Source organism: Sarcophilus harrisii, chromosome 1 (assembly GCF_902635505.1).
Source record: "Sarcophilus harrisii chromosome 1, mSarHar1.11, whole genome shotgun sequence".
Lineage (NCBI taxonomy): Eukaryota > Metazoa > Chordata > Mammalia > Dasyuromorphia > Dasyuridae > Sarcophilus > Sarcophilus harrisii.
Genome location: NC_045426.1, coordinates 28633158 through 28651812, shown reverse-complemented (window position 1 = coordinate 28651812; position 18655 = coordinate 28633158). Strand labels below are relative to the sequence as shown.

The following is an 18655-nucleotide window of genomic DNA, read 5'->3' as shown; positions in this document are numbered from 1 at the left end:
GTGGAAAGAGAGTATGTGTTCAATGATTCTGTGTTCAATGCAGCCTCTGAAGCTGAGCTTCAGCAAAGTGCCATTATGTCATGACAATATTGACTTAATTATTCCTGTAGAAGTAGAAAATGAGAAGAGGAGCAAGGTATGGCTCCTGGTGTAGATAGCAAGGTGGCTAGCCAGAAGAAGGTAAGAGAATAAAGTAAGTGCTGCCCTGGAGTCCCTGGGACTCAAGAGAGGAGCAAGGTAGGAGCTCAGAAGTTGACAGAATTAAGTCCTCTAGAACAAAGTTTTTTTAAATTGTTGGTCACTTAACTGAATGTGGGGGATTGAGAAAAAATTGACAACAGTAAAGGGTTTCCAAACATACAGACCAAAAATTAATTCAAAATCAAATATGTATTGAATTCCAGGTGTTTATGGCAGCACTTGCCCATATTGCATCCTGCAATTTCACTGCGACCTTGGTTCTCAAATATTCTGCCAAGATTTGATTCTTTATGTAAAAATTAAAAAATACATTTATCTCGTTCCAATAAGCAAATTTGGTCTCATCTTTAATAAATGTTAAAATTAGATTTATGTCAAAGAATTATTTAAAATGCATTTCTTCATTATTTATTATTAGGAAAGGTTTGATTTGTGTACCTATTTTATATACCTGGGATCACATAAAAATTTCTCTGGGGCAGGGGGGAAGGAAGGAGGGAAGGGGAAGGGTTGCAAGTGGAAAAAGTTTAAGAATTGCTGCTCTAGAGCAGAGATGTCAAAGGCAAAACTCCTGACTTTGGAACTGAACCAGATTGAAATAAAATTGGAAAATATTTAACAAAATAAATAAAATTACAATATAATATAGATAATGTTAACTTGTGGTTTTTTGAGTGTAGAATCACTTCACCCTGTTTGCCTCCATTTCCTCATTTGTAGAATGAGCTGGAGAAGGAAACACTCCAATATCTCTATCAAGAAAACCCCAAAGGAAGTCATAAAGAGTTGGATGTGACTGAAAAATGACTGAACAACAAAATGCTCCCAGCGCTAAATCTATACTTCTGTGGCCTTGTGAATTCCTTTTGTGAAATGGCTGGGTACAAACATAAAATAGGTAAATTTGGGGATTATGTAAAAATGTTAAATTATTTTTCTCTGAGATTGATATTTCTAAGAGAATTGTCAAATGGTCTCGTTTCTCTGCTATGAGCATCTAGGAAGATTCTTTAAGGTTTTTCAGAATCAGTGTAGCAACAGTTGTTTTTTGTTTTTTTGGGTTTTTGTTTTTGTTTTTTGTTTTTTGTTTTTTTGCCAAACAACAACATTTTTTTTCAGAAATATTGAGGGGAAGTGGATGTCATACACCATGAAGTAATTAAACAAATGGTGAGGAATAGATGTAACTATTCCATAAAAATTGAGAAATATAGAGAATTCAGAGAAACATGAGAAGATTTGTTTGTATGAACTGACACAGCAAAGAAAGCAGACCCAGGACAATAATACACAATGACTACAATAATGTAAATAAAAACGGTGTTAATAGCCAAATTCACATTCATTGCAACTAAACATTTTGACATCCAAGAAAATAGTGAATATATTTCTTGCCCTTTCTTAGAGAGGTCTATGGGTATGAAATAACATACTCTCAGGCTTGATTTTAACTCTTTTGTTTGATATGAGGCAAAATTTCAATGAGGTGGCATATTAGGAAATGTCTATGATGGAAAATAAAAAATACAAAAATAAAACTTTTTTAAAAATCAAATAAGTTTCTACCCAAAGTAGTTGCCTTTAATAATTAGCACAAATCACATGAGAACTGATAAAATCAAACTTGAGGGACTTAATTGCTGGCAGGTGTGTAACTCAGACATACTTTTAGTACAGTGGCTTCATGTTCCTGTGAAATTCAAATTCTCCAAAGTAATCCTGCCACTTGCAACACAATAGGTTCCACATGTTGGCAGTTATTGTCATTATCTTATTGAAGAATGAAAAGCAAGCCAAAAGTAAAAGTTCAGACAGGACCAATTTTATGTTTAAGGTTCTTTTTCTTCATCTCCTATTGTGATAATTCAGAAGAATTCTCCAAATTGTCTGTCTCTCTCAGTTTTTCTATGTCTCTCTCTTTCTCTCTGATCCTGTCTCAGTCTCTCCCTGTCTCTGCCTGTCCTTCTCTCCATCTCCCCCTCCGTTTCCCCCCTTCTTTTTCTTTCTCCCTGTCTCTCTCACCTCCCAATGAGAGAGTTCTTTCTCTAAGTCAAGTCTGATATACAACACTTATGGATACTTTCTGATTTCTGTTTCTCTACAACAAAAATGAACCTTTGTTGGAAACTTTCTACAAGTTACCATGCTAAATTCTGGGGACACAGTGCCAAAACTGCATTGTTCCTCTCCTCCTGGAGCTTATATTCTATCAGAGGTATACAACAAGCTTAAGTAGAATGCAGAGTAATTAGAGAAAGGAGAAAATAACTAAGTAGCCAAGAGCTTTATTCAAAGATTTTCCTGGGGAAAAAAACTGTGGATAGCAGCAATCAGCCAAGAGAGGAAAGGGTCAACTGCCAGTACAGGACCTGGCCCATTTGGGTCCCAGTTCTTTGCAAGAGGAGTACAGGGAGGGGGCCGGGGCCATGGGTTGCACTTAGAACAATGATGAGCTTTTATGATCTCATTTAGGAGGCTCTGCAATGTTCCAATATTTGATGAAATCAGCACAATGCTATCCACAAACAGGAGCAGCTGGAAGACCTTCCCGCCTTTAGGGAATCATTTTTCCATTTGTTCTCTGTGCTGGACCTCTTCCATGTGGGCAATGAAGATTCTTCAGGAGCAGATACCTCCCTGTTTTTTGCTTTGCCCGATATTAATGGTCAGCTCTCATGATCTGAACTTTGACTCCCCTTCGCCACCCACAGTAATGGTCATCCCCTTGGCTCTCATCATGAATATTCTACCCCTGTGATCCAGAACTCTAAATTCCCCTCTCTATCCTTCCATCTCCTTATGTATTGTTGCTCCTCACCTTGGCCTCCTATCCACCTGCCCTCCATCTCTTCCCCCAATGAAATGACCTCCCTTGCCTCCTTCACAATGTCCTCTTCACTTCCTTATCTCCTTGTCCTATTGCCTCCACCCTCTGCCTTCTTCCTTCCTAGATATATACTGCTGACCATGCCCAAAGGAACTTTCACAATCATGCTAATCAGATCTACTATTTCCATTATCTTATCTAAAAGCAGATGAATGGCAAAGTGGATAGGACTTGGGACCCAGCCAGAAAGACCCAAGTTCAAATCCAACTTCAGCTACTTCTAAGCGTGACTCTGGGCAATTGGATGTGACTGAAAAATAACTGAACAAAAATATTTCCAGCCCTAAATCTATAGTTCTATGGTGCTATGGATTCCTTTTGTAAAATGACGAGGTACAAGCATAAAATGGGTAAATCTGGGGATTATGTAAAAATATTATTTTTCTCAGAGAGTGATGTTTCTAAGAAAATCGTGAAATAGCCTCATTGCTATGAGCATGTAGGAAGATTCTTTGAGGGGTTTTTTGATATTTTCTTTTTTTATATAGCTTTTTATTGACAAAACATTGCATGGGTAATTTTTCAACTTGAGTTTCTTTAGAATCAAACTGTACTGTCTCTTAGCATCAGTGTTTCAAATTAATATTAAATTGAGGATTACATTTATATGATAGGGAGAAGTTTTCAAATCCCATGTATGTTTAAGTGATGATGTTTCCCACTGCCCACTTTTCTATCACACTGTGCAGTACATAAGCTCATATGACATGCTAATCTTGCTTGGTATAAATCATGAAGATGAACAGCTTGATCAAAGGGGAAGTATGGTTAGTATTATAGCCTCTTCCAAGAGCTGCATTAAGATGTGTTTATCCTTTAGGTTTGAAGGAGGTGCCAAAGTACATTATTCCAGTGAAAAGGGTGAAAAAATCTTCATCATTTCTATGTTTGGCCTGGGTAATGCTGTAGATTTTCAGGTCTTTGCAGCCAAGTCAAAGTCAATGCTGTGTGCTTTTACATGAATTATGACTGCTGATTCCTTGAAATAAACAACAAAAAAATATTACAACAGGTGGTGGAAGGGAAGACAGTCTTCCCAGCACCCACTTCCTGTTATTTCCCAAGAGTCTATTTGAAGTTCAACATGCTCTACTTTGACCTAACCCCCACTTCCACTACATTAATGCTACAACTGCTATCATATGGGAGCAAGAGGATGTATCCGTGATGATTATTTGGCATTTAAAAAGTTTCCACATTCCAAAAAAAAAAAAAAAATGCTTTGGGGTATCTCTGATTCTGTTACATGTTCAGTGAAAATGACCCAAAATGTGTTAGATTAAAATTAGATGGAAAACATAGGAAAGTATGAAGAAATCAATTGTTAAGAGACTAAAAAATGCCTTCCTAAAAAAAAACTTGAATACTGAGAGAAAATAGAATGTAATGAGTTTTTTGTACATTTTTCTAAATGTAGAAGTCTCATTGTATTTGCCTTTAAGAACTGAGATCTAAGGGGGGGAAACTGGTCAAACGTCAATCATATTTTACTGAATATTTCTTATTTTTTAGAGAAAAAGGCCTCACCAATGTTTTGTGTTTTACATCTCAGACATCTGTTTATCTTCTCATTATATCCCTCCCACAGAATCTCCTTTAACAAGAAACAGCAAAGCAAAACTCAACAAATGCACAGTATTCCAATAACTTAATAAATCAACAAGAAGTTATTAAGCATCATTTATATGACAATCACTAGAATAACTGCTGAGAAAACAAAGGCAAAAAATAAAGCAATCCCTACTGTTAAGAGTAAGGATTCCTAACTTCTAATCCGTGATCCTTACTCTAACTTTTGTTTGCTCCCATAAACCTCAAAACCTATTTCAATAATATACTGTTAAGCCGTTAATTCTTGTTCTCCAGTCAATTGAAAATCATTTCTTTGAGCAGAAGCAGGAGATCATTATACAGGGCAACAACAAGATTCTACGAAGATCAATTCTGATGGACATGGCTCTTCTCAACAATGAGATAATTCAGGACAGTTCCAATGGTCTTGGGATGAAGAGAGCTATCTGCATCCAGAGAAAGGAGTGTGGCATTATGACATACCATTTTCACTCCTTTTGTTGTTTGCTTGCATTTTGTTTTCTTTCTCATTTTTTTCCTTTTTGATCTGATTCTTCTTGTGCAGCAAAATAACTGTATAAATATGTATACATATATTGAATTTAACATATTTTACCATGTTTAACATATATTGGATTACTTGCCACTTAGGGGACAGGGTGGGGGGAAGGAGGGGAAAATCTGGAACATAAAGTTTTGCAAGGGTCAGTGTTGAAAAATTATTCTTGTGTGTGTTTTGACAATGAAAACCTTTAATAAGAAACATTTCTTAATCATCAGCTTATGGATGAGGCATTATAGTAAGCACTGGTTATATAAAGGCCAAAAAAATAAAAAGGTGAAAATCTCTACTCTTAAGAAAGTTATATTCCATAGACATACTTCCCCATCCTTCTACCAAGAAGGAAATGGGCTTCCTTGTCAGTCTTCTGGAATGAAGATTGGTCATTACAAATTATCCATACTATAGTTTCTATTCAGGTTGTTTTCATTTTTCCTGAGTCTGTATCAGTCCATACCAGTCTTCTATCATTTCTCTAAATTCCTTCCCATCATTATTTCTTACTGTTGAAAGCATCCCATTGCATTTTTAAGTGGTGAATCATTTAGTTATCTCTAATGTTTAATTATTCTCTAATCTATGTTTTAGTTTAATTTAGTTATTCTCTAATCTATGTGCAAATTATTTTTATTTGTGTGTATGAGATCCAGTTTTTTGTCATCAAACTTCTTGGATATCAAGAAAGATAAACACATAAATAAACAATAGTTCAGTATTATATTTTAGGCATGAATTCTTCATTTTGTTTTGAACACCAAATTGCCTTGGTAAGCAAATTAAAATAATCAGAATGGGTTCTTTTTCATGGTCTTCCCAAGAATCTCATCTCAAGAAAGACAGGCTGTACCAAAGATATGGTAGATATGTCTACAGCTCCAAAGAAGAGCCAAACTGATGGATCACATAGTTCAAATACTCCTGTCCTAAGCAGTTCAAAAATATCCCTCCACGTTTCTTTTTTGAGAATGTAAACACTTGTGGTGTGGAGAGACATGGCCCTGGGGTAATCCAAAAAAATAAGTTGGAATGTCTCTGGAGTGGAGCAGTATCTTTGTAAACTAGTAAAGTCACATGTCAACCACATGGGACCATATTAACCCAACCTAATTACTCAGCAAAATTTGTTTAAAGACTTCTTAGAAATTTAAAGACTACTAAGCTTCTAGTTTTCTTGCATTTCAAGAGATCTTTCCCCCTTTAGGATCTCAAAACATGCTATAAATACGAAGTCTGCTGAGCTGGACTTCTACATTATGCAGTACCTGTGGGAAGGGCCAGACTCAGAAATTATTTCAGATAGGCTAGCGATGAGTCAGCACACTGCTTAAATAAAAGCAGAAATGAATAAATTCTTCCTGACCAGGAATGAAAGCTCCCTGTTCTCTCAACTGAGACAAAATTGCAGTTAATTAATTTGGATATAGAGGGTATTTGATGAACAACATTCCCGACTCATGCAGTTCTGCCATCTTGATTTTTCAAAGTGAAATTGCTTGTTTTAGGTCAGAATGAAGGAAAGAAGGAGCCTGGTTTATTCCTAATTCAAGAGAGAAGAATTGAGCTTCCACTCAAATAGGATGTCCATGTCCAAATAAGGAAATGAGAGACTTCCAGGTCATCTGGATTAACATCTTGATAGTCCCAGTTTGGGACACAACAGGAGTTGATCTTTGGAAATAATTAATGTTCTGGTAAGAAAGCAGATGAAATTTAACATGTATTGGTCAACCTGCCATCTGGGAGAAGGGGTGGGGGAAAGGAAGGGAAAAGTTGGAACAAGAGGTCTTGCAATTGTCAATGCTGAAAAATTACTCATACATATATCTTGTAAATAAAAAGCTATAATAAAAAAACGAAAGCAGATGAAGATGGAATACAGCGTTCTAAACCACAGTGCCTGACATTAAAGACAGTGTGGCTGGATCTGAGCATGAATCTGGATTGGGATAATTAACATCCAGCTTTGTGACTCCAAACAAGCCATTTAGTTTTTCAGATGCTCACCATCTTTTCTATAAAATAAAGATGCTAATAATACTTCTGCATTATATATTATTGTATTTATTTCTATATATATATTATACAGTATATAATATATACCACATGTAATATATACAGTATGTAATACTGTATATATTAATACCCTATAAAGGGGAGAGCTTCACTTTTCACCCCCCACCAAACATATATGAATTCATTCAACAATCAACCAGAATTTACCAAGGGCCTAGTATTTGCTAAAGACTGAGGACACCAAGCCCCATGTCCCAAAGCCCTGCCCTGGAGGAGCTTACATTGGTGGGATGGTTTCCAGGGAAGGAAGAGGGATTGCAGCCCAATCACAAAATAGTTAATAAGCAACAATTGCTAGGGGGATCCAGAACAAAAAGAGCCTAGAGGAATAAAGGTGGGCTTTTTATACAGAAGGTGATTGGAATTGAGCTTTGAAAGAAAGCTAGTTTGTGAGGAATAGAGAGAGGATTAAATTCTAGGCACAGGGGATTAACCTGTGCAAAGATTCCAAGTCTTCTGGGATATGAAATACTGTGATATACTGGTGGATGTTTAATAAGTTTGTCTCAGAAAATGTCAGAGATCACAGCTAATATGTGTCATAAGCATACCTGTAGAACCCAGGGCTTCCTAGGCCCCTCTTTCCACTAGGCCATGACGTCTCATTTTACCTCTCCATGTATAAAGTCAATAGGACCCCGTGACTTACTCTAAAATCCCTGAGAACTGAAGAGCTTTAAGCAAATGTAATAACATTCCCAAGCCACATACTTTAAATTCAAGAGCCATCCCCATCTACCCACAAAGGGCCTAAAGGAACAAGAGGCAACAGGGAATAGAAGCCCTGCTAATTAGCAAAGAAACAGCCACTAAAAATACCCTTTGCCCATTCCAAAGACCACAATGCAGCCAACCAGTCATATTTCATCTTTAAAAACCCTGCCTCCAAAGAGCATTTAATCTTGAGAGGAAGACAGGGTCATTTGCATGAATCGGTGTAAGCCCAAGACAGTAGTTTATTTGTTGGGTGAGTGACACATGAGAAATGGTGGAGAGATTTGTTTTCTGTAGCAGCAGGAGCAGCCAACTGGCAACTTGCCTAAAGCAAATGACCAAGAAACAACCAGATCTGTGTGAAACTTTCTGAGAAAGTGTAGGGTGGGAGGGAGATGAAGGAGAGGGAGTAAGCACATTGGAGAATTAAGTGTCCCGGGAAAGCAGGGTTCTTGAGGGGGAAAAAAAAAACTTTAAGAAATATACAGACCTCTTGATGTGATGAAAAGATCCCTAATTCTAAAAATCAGAAGTTTGGGGTCTAAATCCCACGTCTGACACCGATGATGACTTGGGGAAAGATATTTAACCTCCATGAAACTCATTTTCCTCATGTTCTCATCACTGGACTAGATATGACTTTTGAGGTTGCTTCTAATACTAGATCTGTGATCCTAGGATTTAAAAAAAAGGGGGATCTTGGACCATAATCATTGGGGTCCCTTCCAATTCTAGGTCTGTAAGATGATCTATAAAATGAGAGGGTTGGATTTAAGGTCCTCTGATCCTTTGCACCTCCCTGCTCCCAATAGCCAAGGATACCCTTTTTCAAGTGCTAGTTTTCTTGCATTTCCCATTCCTCATATTCCAAGCAATGCTTTCTGAAAGTCAGTGGCAAAATGGGACATACTGAAAAGATGGGGATGTTTTAGTTGTCTGTGGCAACATGAGCTATGGGGAACTCTGGAAGTTCTGGTCTTTGTGGCTTTCAAGGTAAAGACCAAAAGCCAAAGCACAGGGAACCCACCAAATTCAGTTAAATGATGCTCAAGAGAGAAGGCCCACCTAAATCTGTCTGATAGAAACATCTTCTGGTCAGAAGTGAAGATTCTGGAGAGCTTAGGGTGCGCCGCCCCAGCTGGCAAGTATAACAATACTTACCACAAAACAGGCAAAGCCACAGAGTTATTTAATGGGATTTGGGATTGTGTGTATATATGGAGGATGGGGTGGGGAGGAATTGGTCATATGAAGAGGTTTTTCTATTCTCAGGACATGAAAGAAAGAACTATGAAACAAGCTTTGACAACTCCAATGTCACAAGAACTAAACATCATCTGCTGTCCTGATGGCTTGAAAAACCCATCTCTCCAGATGCATTCTAAATCTGGCTCCTGCCAAAGCCTTAAGGAATGTTTTCTCTTAAGGTTTGAGTCAATCTTTAACCATATTTTTTTAATTAATTTCCTAAGCTCCAGTGAGAGAATGAACTTTTTTGGTAAAGAGGAATCAATGAGTTGTAGCTCCTGAAAGATACACAAAAGTTGGTTTGAGGTTTCTCCTAGAAAAGTTCACACAAAGCAAATGTTGATTTTCCTCATTGACTGCGGTACCTAGCGATTCTGTATTTTCTTTTGTTTCCTGGGTTGCCATGGCCAAAGCATTCATCACCAAATGCCCAGCCTGCTGGTCATGAGCCTTGCTATACTCGGCTAAGCTGGTCTTTGGAAAGCAGACCTTGTTGCTAAGACTCCTAATAAGGGCGTTTACTTCATGGTAAAAGCTGCCAGATCTGGTGGCCTGTTAGCATTGTCTTCAAGAGCAAATGTTGTTGAATAGATTCAGTCATGGATTATTATATTCTCTGAAAAAAATTAAAAATGGATGTCATCTAAAGGGCAAAGGGGAGGTCCATAGTAGATATGAGCAGGCCGTTAGATACAACAAACCAAGAAACATGAAGGAGTACTGAAACAAAGTCATCAAAAAATGTAAAAATAAAAAAAGAATATAGACTGGTCATATGACATGGATGAAATATAACTGATATATAGCACATATACTCCATTGTCAAGATGACAAATGAAGGCTACTAATATCTTGGATGGCCTCATCATAGCAAATTTATGGAATGATTTGGATGTGAATAACAATGAAAAACATAGATTAATGGTGATCTGCACCAATGGGGAAAAAATCATCCACAATGAAAATATCAATGATTCATTAACATTGGGGGTCTTCTCAGTGGAGAACTGGTCATATGAAGAGTTTTTTCTATTCTCAGGACATGAAAGAAAGAACTATGAAATAAGCTTTGACAACTCTAATGTCACAACAACTTACTCAATCATGAGTTTGGAGAGGGTCTCGATTATGGTTTGTCATGTGGAATTAAGCTAGACTTTCTATAACCTGTGATCCTAAGAAACACGGGAAGTTGGACAAAATGAGAACTGCATGGAGACACAGTGCCTTCAGTACCCAACAGAGTGTAAGGAGAAGAAAATTGGATATTGATTGGAATTGGATTTGGAAAGCTAGGATGAAGAATTATAAACTGTGGTGATGAGTTTGAGTCAGGAACTGCTGAGTGATTTTGTCATCTTAGAGCTCTTTGTGATAATAGTCTGCAGTTGATGACATCAGAAAATGGCAGATTGCCTAAACACTTCTAATATATCCAACTATGCCCAACTATTTCTTTTTTTTTTTTCCTTTTTTTTTTTTTTTTTTTTTTTTTATTTAATAGTTTTAATTTCAGGATATATAAATGGGAACTTTACAGCATTAAAATTGCCAAACCTCTGTTCCAATTTTTTTCACCTCTTACCCCCCCACCCCTCCCCTAAATGGCAATGACCAGTAGATGTTAAATATATTAAAATATAACTTAGATAAAATAAGTTACATGACCAAAACGTCATTTTGCTGACAAAAGAATCAGATTGAAATATTGTACAATTAGCTTGTAAGGAAATCAAAATGCAGGTGGGTAAATAAGGGATTGGGAATTCAATTAATGGTTTTTTGTCATCTCCCAGAGTTCTTTTTCTGGGTATAGCTAGTTCAGTTCATTACTGCTCCATTAGAAATGATTTGGTTGATCTCGTTGCTGAGGATGGACTGATCCATCAGGACTGGTCATCATCTAGTATTCCAACTATTTCTTTAAACACACACACACACACACACACACATCTGGTTTTGCATGTTTTTCTTTCCCAATGAAACTTCTTTCACCCCAGATTCCACAACATCATGTAGAGATGGACTCATATTGAAGTCATCATGACCATTTGGTTTGCAGACTGAGTTACCTTAGGTCTTTAGTACTTATACAGTTTGGGAAGACAGAATTGAGGGAGCCTAGAATCAACAGAAAAAGTGAATAGTTTTTAATTCATCTGCTCTGAATTTCAGTATCTATATTGGTTTTTCTTTGTCAGAACTGACAATCCACCTCCAAGCTTAAAGGAAGTTTTTGTGATATAGTACAAGCTCTGCCAGGAGGGAGAGAGGGAGAGAGAGGCGGGGGGAGAGGAGGGGAGAGAGAGGGGGAGGAGAGGGAGGGAGGGGAGAGAGAGAGAGAGGAGAGAGAGAGAGAGAGAGAGAGAGAGAGAGAGAGAGAAAGAAAGAAAGAAAGAAAAGAAAGAAAAATTGGGCTCCCTGCCTTAGCTCATTGTGTAACTATCTTTCATCTATTCTGGATATGTCTTGAATGAATCTGATTACTTGCATTTTTTGTCCCTCCTATTAGAATGTGGGATCCTTGAGGGCAAAGACCATGTTGATCTTTCTTGGTATTCCCAATGCTTCTATCTTCAGTAATCTGGTCTTCATTTGTTAGCTTTATTTCTCTGAGGTTCGCTCTTTGTTCATATTTGCTGAGCTTCCTCAAGAGCTGTACATCTTTCAAGTACACTGGATTTCCTTTTATCCATCATTGTACACGCATTTCATGAACCAATGGAGAGTAGAATCATCTCTGCAAAACAGTGTTTGAACCAGAATGTAGGAACCCCATCTGCTAAGTTAAGAGGCCAGGGTTAGGTTAGGTGAAAGTTGACAATTGTTGGGGAATCTTTACAAGCCCCTTTCTCATGTCAGGAAGTGAATAATCAGGTCCTTTTAAAGTACTATTAAGATATTAATAGGAGGCTGCCTAATCCCACTGCTGCTTCAATCTGATGAGAAAAAATCCTATGGCCAGGGTCACCTATGGGCAGGATTCTGACTATAGCTCCCAGTGTATCCACACCTACTTTATCACTTGCCTGTAGCCATAGGACTTCGAGGTAGATAAGAATGGTCTAACTTTATGGGTGAAGTCTTTTGACTCATGCATTAATTGGGTTTAAATGAGGATACTTGCATGAAGTCATTGTTCTCACACGCTCTTCCAGAGTCATTGGAATTCAATGACAAGACAAAAGTCAAGGTGATTGACTGACAGGATGCAGTGGATGACATGATGTCTGTTGCACATGCTACAGCTTTTTGGAGTCACAGGTGATAATTGGGAGGATCAGGTGGATGGCAAAAAAGCAGCCCTGGAAAGCTCAGATCAGAGGTACTAGTCTTCTCGGAATAAATAAATTAAATTGAAAAGTCTCCAAGCCAAAATTAAAGTGGAAGAGAACTGATGAGCAATTTTTTGTTCACAGACAATTATGCATTCATTACTGAGGCTAAGATACAGCACAGTTTGGATTGATTCTCTGCCATCTGTACTAATATTGATAATTGACAACATGGGTTCTCCACCAACCTGCACCATACCATCTCTATGTAGAATCATCAATTATGGAGAAATGTTGAATGCTGTGGATAAGTTCACTAACCTTGGCAGTATACTTCCACGGAGATACTCATAGATAAAGCTCTGACCCATAGCCAGAGCTAGCTCATTGTTTGGGAGACTGAAGGAAAGCATGAGAGAGAAGAGGTATTAGATTGAAGGGTCTGTAGGTCTGTTGTACTGATCTCATTGTTGTGTGTCCATGAAACCTGGTCAGCCTACCAATACCAAACCAGAACATTGAGCCACTTCTGTTTGAAATGTCTTAGAAAAATTCTGAAGTTCACCTGGCAAGACAACATACCAGATGTGGAGATCCTCTCTCAAGCTGAACTCGCAAGTACTCAAACTCTATTGCAGAGAGCACAACTCCAATGGACCAGCCCCACTGGGGCCAAGCATAGGTTTTCCCAAAAGACTATTTAATGAAGAATTTAACTTTCTCTCTCTCTCTCTCTGACCTCACATGGAGGTCAGAAGAAAGGGTGGAAGGACATTCTCAAGGAGTCTCTGCAGAACTTTGGAATCATTTGGGAGAGGTGGGAGTATCTACTATCTACAGATACTCTGCTGGGCACTGGAGATATAAAGACAACAATTTAAAACTGACACTGAACTCAAGGATAACTGACAATAGAGTAGGATGTGCTAGAAAGACTGAGGGGAAGCTCCACCTAAACTGGGTGAATGCAACATGGATACCAATTATATAATAATTACAATTATAATAATTATAATTATTACAATTGTTATTGTAATATTTACAATATAAATTACAAATTAATAAATTGCATATAAGATCATTACAACAATTAATTATTTATTTTAAAAAAATACATTATATAATTATAAATAAATTACAATTTAAATAATTACAATATAAAATTTGAGGCAGGGAGAACACTCATCAGCTAGATCAAGAAACTTCATAGAGAAAGTGGCATCTGAACTGAATCCGGAAAGAAGCAAAGGTGAGCAAGACAGTGCACAACTGGCATAGGGAACTACCTGTGCAAAGGCAAGGAAGTGGGAGATGGATTTGAAGTGCAGCAAATGAGCCAGTTGGGCTAGAACAAAACAAGAGTAAAGGAAAGAAATGTGGAATATGTCACAAAATATAGGCAGGAGTGGAGAAGAGAGAAAAGGAGAGAGGAGGGAAGAGGAAAAGAAAGGAGGAGAGAGCTAGGCAAAATGAGAAGAAAGAAGAAGGGAAGAACAAAGAAAAGGAAGTAAAGGAGAAAAGAAATAAAAAAAATAAAAGAAAGGAAGAAAAAGGAAGCAAGGGGAAGGAAAGAAAGGAAGAAAAAAAGAAAAAAGTGACTCCTACATAATAAGCTTGCCCTAAAAATGAGATATGAAAAGGCACCTCTCTCCTTAATTTGAAAAGGTAAGGGAATAGGATGCAGAACATTGTATATATAATCAGATTTAATTAATGTATTCATTAGATTTGCTTAAGTGCTTTTTTTAAAAAAATAAAGTCTCATTTATTCTTTGTTACAAGGAATGGCTTACTAAATAGGGAAGGAGCAAGGGATATATTTGTAAATGATAGCGATGTAAAAAACAAAGACATTCCCCAACAGATTTTTAATATCTTCTCTCATCCAAGTACTGAAATAATATACTTAGTGGAATTGGACTCCGATAGACACTCTCAGGGGAGAGCTGGGAGGAATTAACGATAGATTGGTCAATGCCTTGAAAATAAATCTCCATCAAGCCCTTTCGCTAAAACAGGAAATTAATTAGTTTGCTGTTGGTTTTCTTTTTTATCAGAACAGAGAAAGATTCAATAGAACATTGGAACTTTTCGTCTTTCTAGATTAGATTTCTCTCCCATCAGGTCATCTGAGACTGGAAAGTATGATTTAGAACCAATCATTGCAATGACTTCTTTTAAGTACAAGAATCAAAATTCTGGGCAAATATTTCACTTTACAATCACTTAATACATCTGAGGTATAACCGTGCATATGTAATTATCAAGATTAAAGCCTCCTGGGATATTATTTTAAGTATTTCATTAAATTCATGGATTGGTTCCCAAAGCTCTTGTAACAGTGGACAGGGCCAAATTACAGAATGCACATTCTTTTAAGAGCTGGCTAAATGAATTTACCATTCATTAAAAGTTACCTAAGGAACCCCAGAGGTTGATAGGGAAAGCCAGGATCAATTGGCGCAGTCTCCAAAAGGTATTCATAAACCTTCTCTCCCCTAAACTTTCCGAGGACTGCCAAGAGCATCACCCTCCGTTCAGTCAGTCGTTTTTCAAGCACAGCATCATTCACAGAAGCATTTGCTTCTCCCTCACTTCCACCTCCAATCAGTTGCAAATTCTATGTCCACAAAATTTCTTGGATCCAATCCCTTTTCTCCATTCACACAGCTACTGCAGTAGATCAGAACTTTATCATCTCTTGCCTATACTTTATTATAATAGTCCTCAATGACTATTGAATTTCCTACCAGTTCTGAAATTCTGTACCTAGCAAGTATACTTCTGGTCTCACCCTCTCAGAGCAAGGTTGGCTACAGTATCACCCCTTCAGAGACCTAGGGATACATCGGTGGGATTACATTATCCCCTTTTTAATGCTGTTGACTTAAGCCCTCATTCAGGATTCATCAACTCTGCTATTAGCCCCCAGCTAACTCCAATAGAAATGGAGGCTACTAAACAGTATTTAAAATCCAAGTTTCTTTCAACACATTAATGTCAATCAGCTTTTACAAAGATGTATTTACTTCCAAAACATAACAACAGAAATCATTATTTTTGTGTCTGAAGAGAATTTCTACTTAGAATGGAACCTACCATGTTCACATCCAAATGCACCAATTCCTCTAAGTTAGTTCAGGACTGGGTCCCAAAGATCACTATTTGCTTCTAGATTAATTTCCTTCACCTAAAATGAAAGAACAAATATAACAAAAGACCAGGGCCTGTATTCATGGGGCACATGTTGAATTTGGAGAAAAAAAAAATCCAAGATTTTTTGCCTTATAACAGGGATGTCAAACACACGGCCCACAATATTCCCGGTGCAGCTAGAAACAGATTAAAATATAACTGGAAAACATTTAACACAATAAAAATACAATAGAACACAATGTTGATATCTTATTTTGTTTTTTTTAAGTCACATGTCACTCACAGGGATCTTTATATACTGTTTAGTGGCCTCTATTTCTATTGGAGTTTGCCTCTGCTTTCTTAAGACTTTCTATTTTGCCAGCTGCCATTATTATCCGGGACAAAGTCTGAAGAATGAATAAGACCAAACTGAGAGATGAAGCTAAATGAAGCAAGAAAGGATGAAGCTCACTCATGCTTCTTGTGAAGGCATCTTCATTTTTTGCTACATGGCGCAACTAAAGAAGTTGTTCACCACACGGTTAACAGAACCATAAAAGTTCCAGTAATGGCTGTCTGCGAATGCTACAAAGTCTCTCCAAAGAACTTCCATTCCACATCCTCATGACTTCCCTAGAATCAGGTGCCCCACCATTCTCTATAGGGAGAACTGCACTCTGTTGATGCTCATAGAACTAGACTCATTGACCAGTTTTCCATTAGCCATTGGCCAGTCCCCTGGTAGATCTGTAAGTCCTGCTCATTGGACTTTCTACTTCCCCTTTCCAATTCACCCAGAAGCCAAAAAAAAATCTTCTTAAAGACCAGATCACTGCTTTACTGGAGAATTTCACCAATTCCCTATTAGCTCTAGGACAAAATACAGATGCCATAGCTTTGCATTTAAAGTCTGGTTCTGGGCAACTTGTCTAGAATGAGTACATGTTATTTATTCCCCTTCATACACTTGTCATTCTCTAAATTTAGTATTCCTTCTTCTATCTCCATGTTTTTCTTCTCTTTGCCTCTGTTTCTCTCTGGGTGTTTCTCTCTGTATGTCTCCCTGTGTCTCTGTGTGTCTTTCTGTATTTCTGGTATCTCTGTCTGTCTGTCTGTCCCTGTTTCTGTGTGTGTGTGTCTATGTGTGTCTGTCTCTTTGTGTCTCTATTTTTCTGCTTCTGTGTGTCTTTCTGTCTCTTGATGTATCTCTGAGTGTGAGTCTGTCTATTGTCTCTATCTCTGTCTCTCTGTGTCTCTATCTCTGTGTCTCTCTGTGTGTCTCTCTGTCTGTGTGTGTCTCTCTCTGTGTCTCTGTCTGTCTCTCTCTCTCTCATACACACAAAATGTTACACACACACCCGAGTCTGGAAGTAACTCTCTCCTTACCTCTGCTTTGAAATCCAACTTCAGTTCCCACTCAGAGGAAGCCTTTCTTGACCTCCCAATTGTGAATGTTCTGGTGTTGTTCAATTCTTCAAACTATAATCTTTACCAAATAAACTGTACACATTCTGATAACTCTGTTAAGAAGTTTCTTCAAGCATCAAGCCTCAGCCTTATAATGCCCATTCTCCTTCCTATTCTCTTACTTCCTTCTCCTTCCCCTTTCCCTTCCCCACCTGAAATCTCTTAAAGTAATCAATCAGCCAATAAACAAGCATCTACTGAGCCCTTATGCTGCTCCAGGCACTGGGTGATAAAGATATAAAGAATGAAATATAGTCCAGTTACACAATCTAATCTAATGGGAAAGACATTAGGCACATATATGTCTTTAGAGCACCAATAAAGTCAATAAATAGAAATCTATACAAAGTAGTTAAATATATGGTAGCTTTGATTCTCAGCAATATAATGATCCAAGACAATCCCAAAGGACTAATGATGAAGCATACTATTTGCCTGCAAAGAAAGAACTGACATTGATTGAATACATATTGAAGCTTGCCATTTTTACTTTATTTCATTCATCTTTTCCTTTTATTTGAATCTTTTTGTACAAAATGCACAATGACCTTTTTATACCAAATGAGTAATATGGAAATTTTTTAAATAATTGCAAATGTAGAAGCTATATCTGATTAAGTTACCATCTTAGGAAGAGGGGAAGGGAGGAAGGGAAAGACTTTGGAACTCAAATTTTTAAATAAAAGTGATTTTTAAAAGTATAGTAGTTGGGGCAGCTGGGTGGTGCAATGGATAAAGTACCAGCCCTGAAGTCAGGAGGACCTGAGTTCAAATTTGGCCTCAGACACTTAAAACTTCCTAGCTGTGTGGTCCTGGGCAAGTCACTTGACCCCCAATTGCCTCAGGGGGAAAAATATAGTAGTTTTAGAAGGAAGATAAGGAAAGGTTTCCAAAAAAAAAATATGGCACCTGAGTTCCATCTTATTGAAAAAGGGGGAGGGTCTACATGAAGAAGGTAAGGAAAAAACGCACTCTTTGAGGAGTCTGAAATATTGTTCTTCCCCTTGATACCATCTGTCCAATGCTTAAAAAACCATCTGATCGATTTGGTAATTAAACCTTGCCTATAATTCCTAGGTAAAATATGTTAAACATCTGTCTCTGATCAACTTAAATATCACTGCTTTTATTATATCTAATGCTGGTCATTACTGTTAATATATGACTCATTTTATAAGGAAATTTTTTTCAATGGAGCATGAGAAATGAATTCTTAGTTTAATAGATCTCTCTGGGCTAAAAAAAAAATGTTCATAATATTATGATGATTGTTCAGTCCATTGACAGTCGTGTAGAGCTAAGTTGAAGACTCTAGGGACAAGTTGGAGCAGACACAGGTGGTTTGTCAGTTTTAGTGTATCTCTTTGTCTTCCAGGGACAGACTTGGACCCATGATGGGATTCTCTTCGGTTATAAAATTCTCTTAGCAGCACAATAATAACTTTCAAAATCCTACCTTTAAGCCAGCAGGGAGAGCAACTGTCCTTTTGCACATGGAAACTCAAAAATGTGCGTGCT

At 37.5% G+C, this 18655-nt stretch overlaps 1 long non-coding RNA gene across 1 annotated transcript; it reads right to left on the bottom strand.

Moving 5' to 3' along the window:
* Window positions 1–3336: 3336 nt before the first annotated feature.
* LOC116422492 lies at window positions 3337–17268 on the bottom strand. Its single transcript, XR_004233177.1, has 3 exons — window positions 17057–17268; window positions 15632–15722; window positions 3337–4067 (listed from the first exon to the last, which is right to left on the bottom strand). It is a non-coding gene; the product is annotated as an uncharacterized LOC116422492 (long non-coding RNA).
* Between the last annotated feature and the right edge of the window lie 1387 nt (window positions 17269–18655).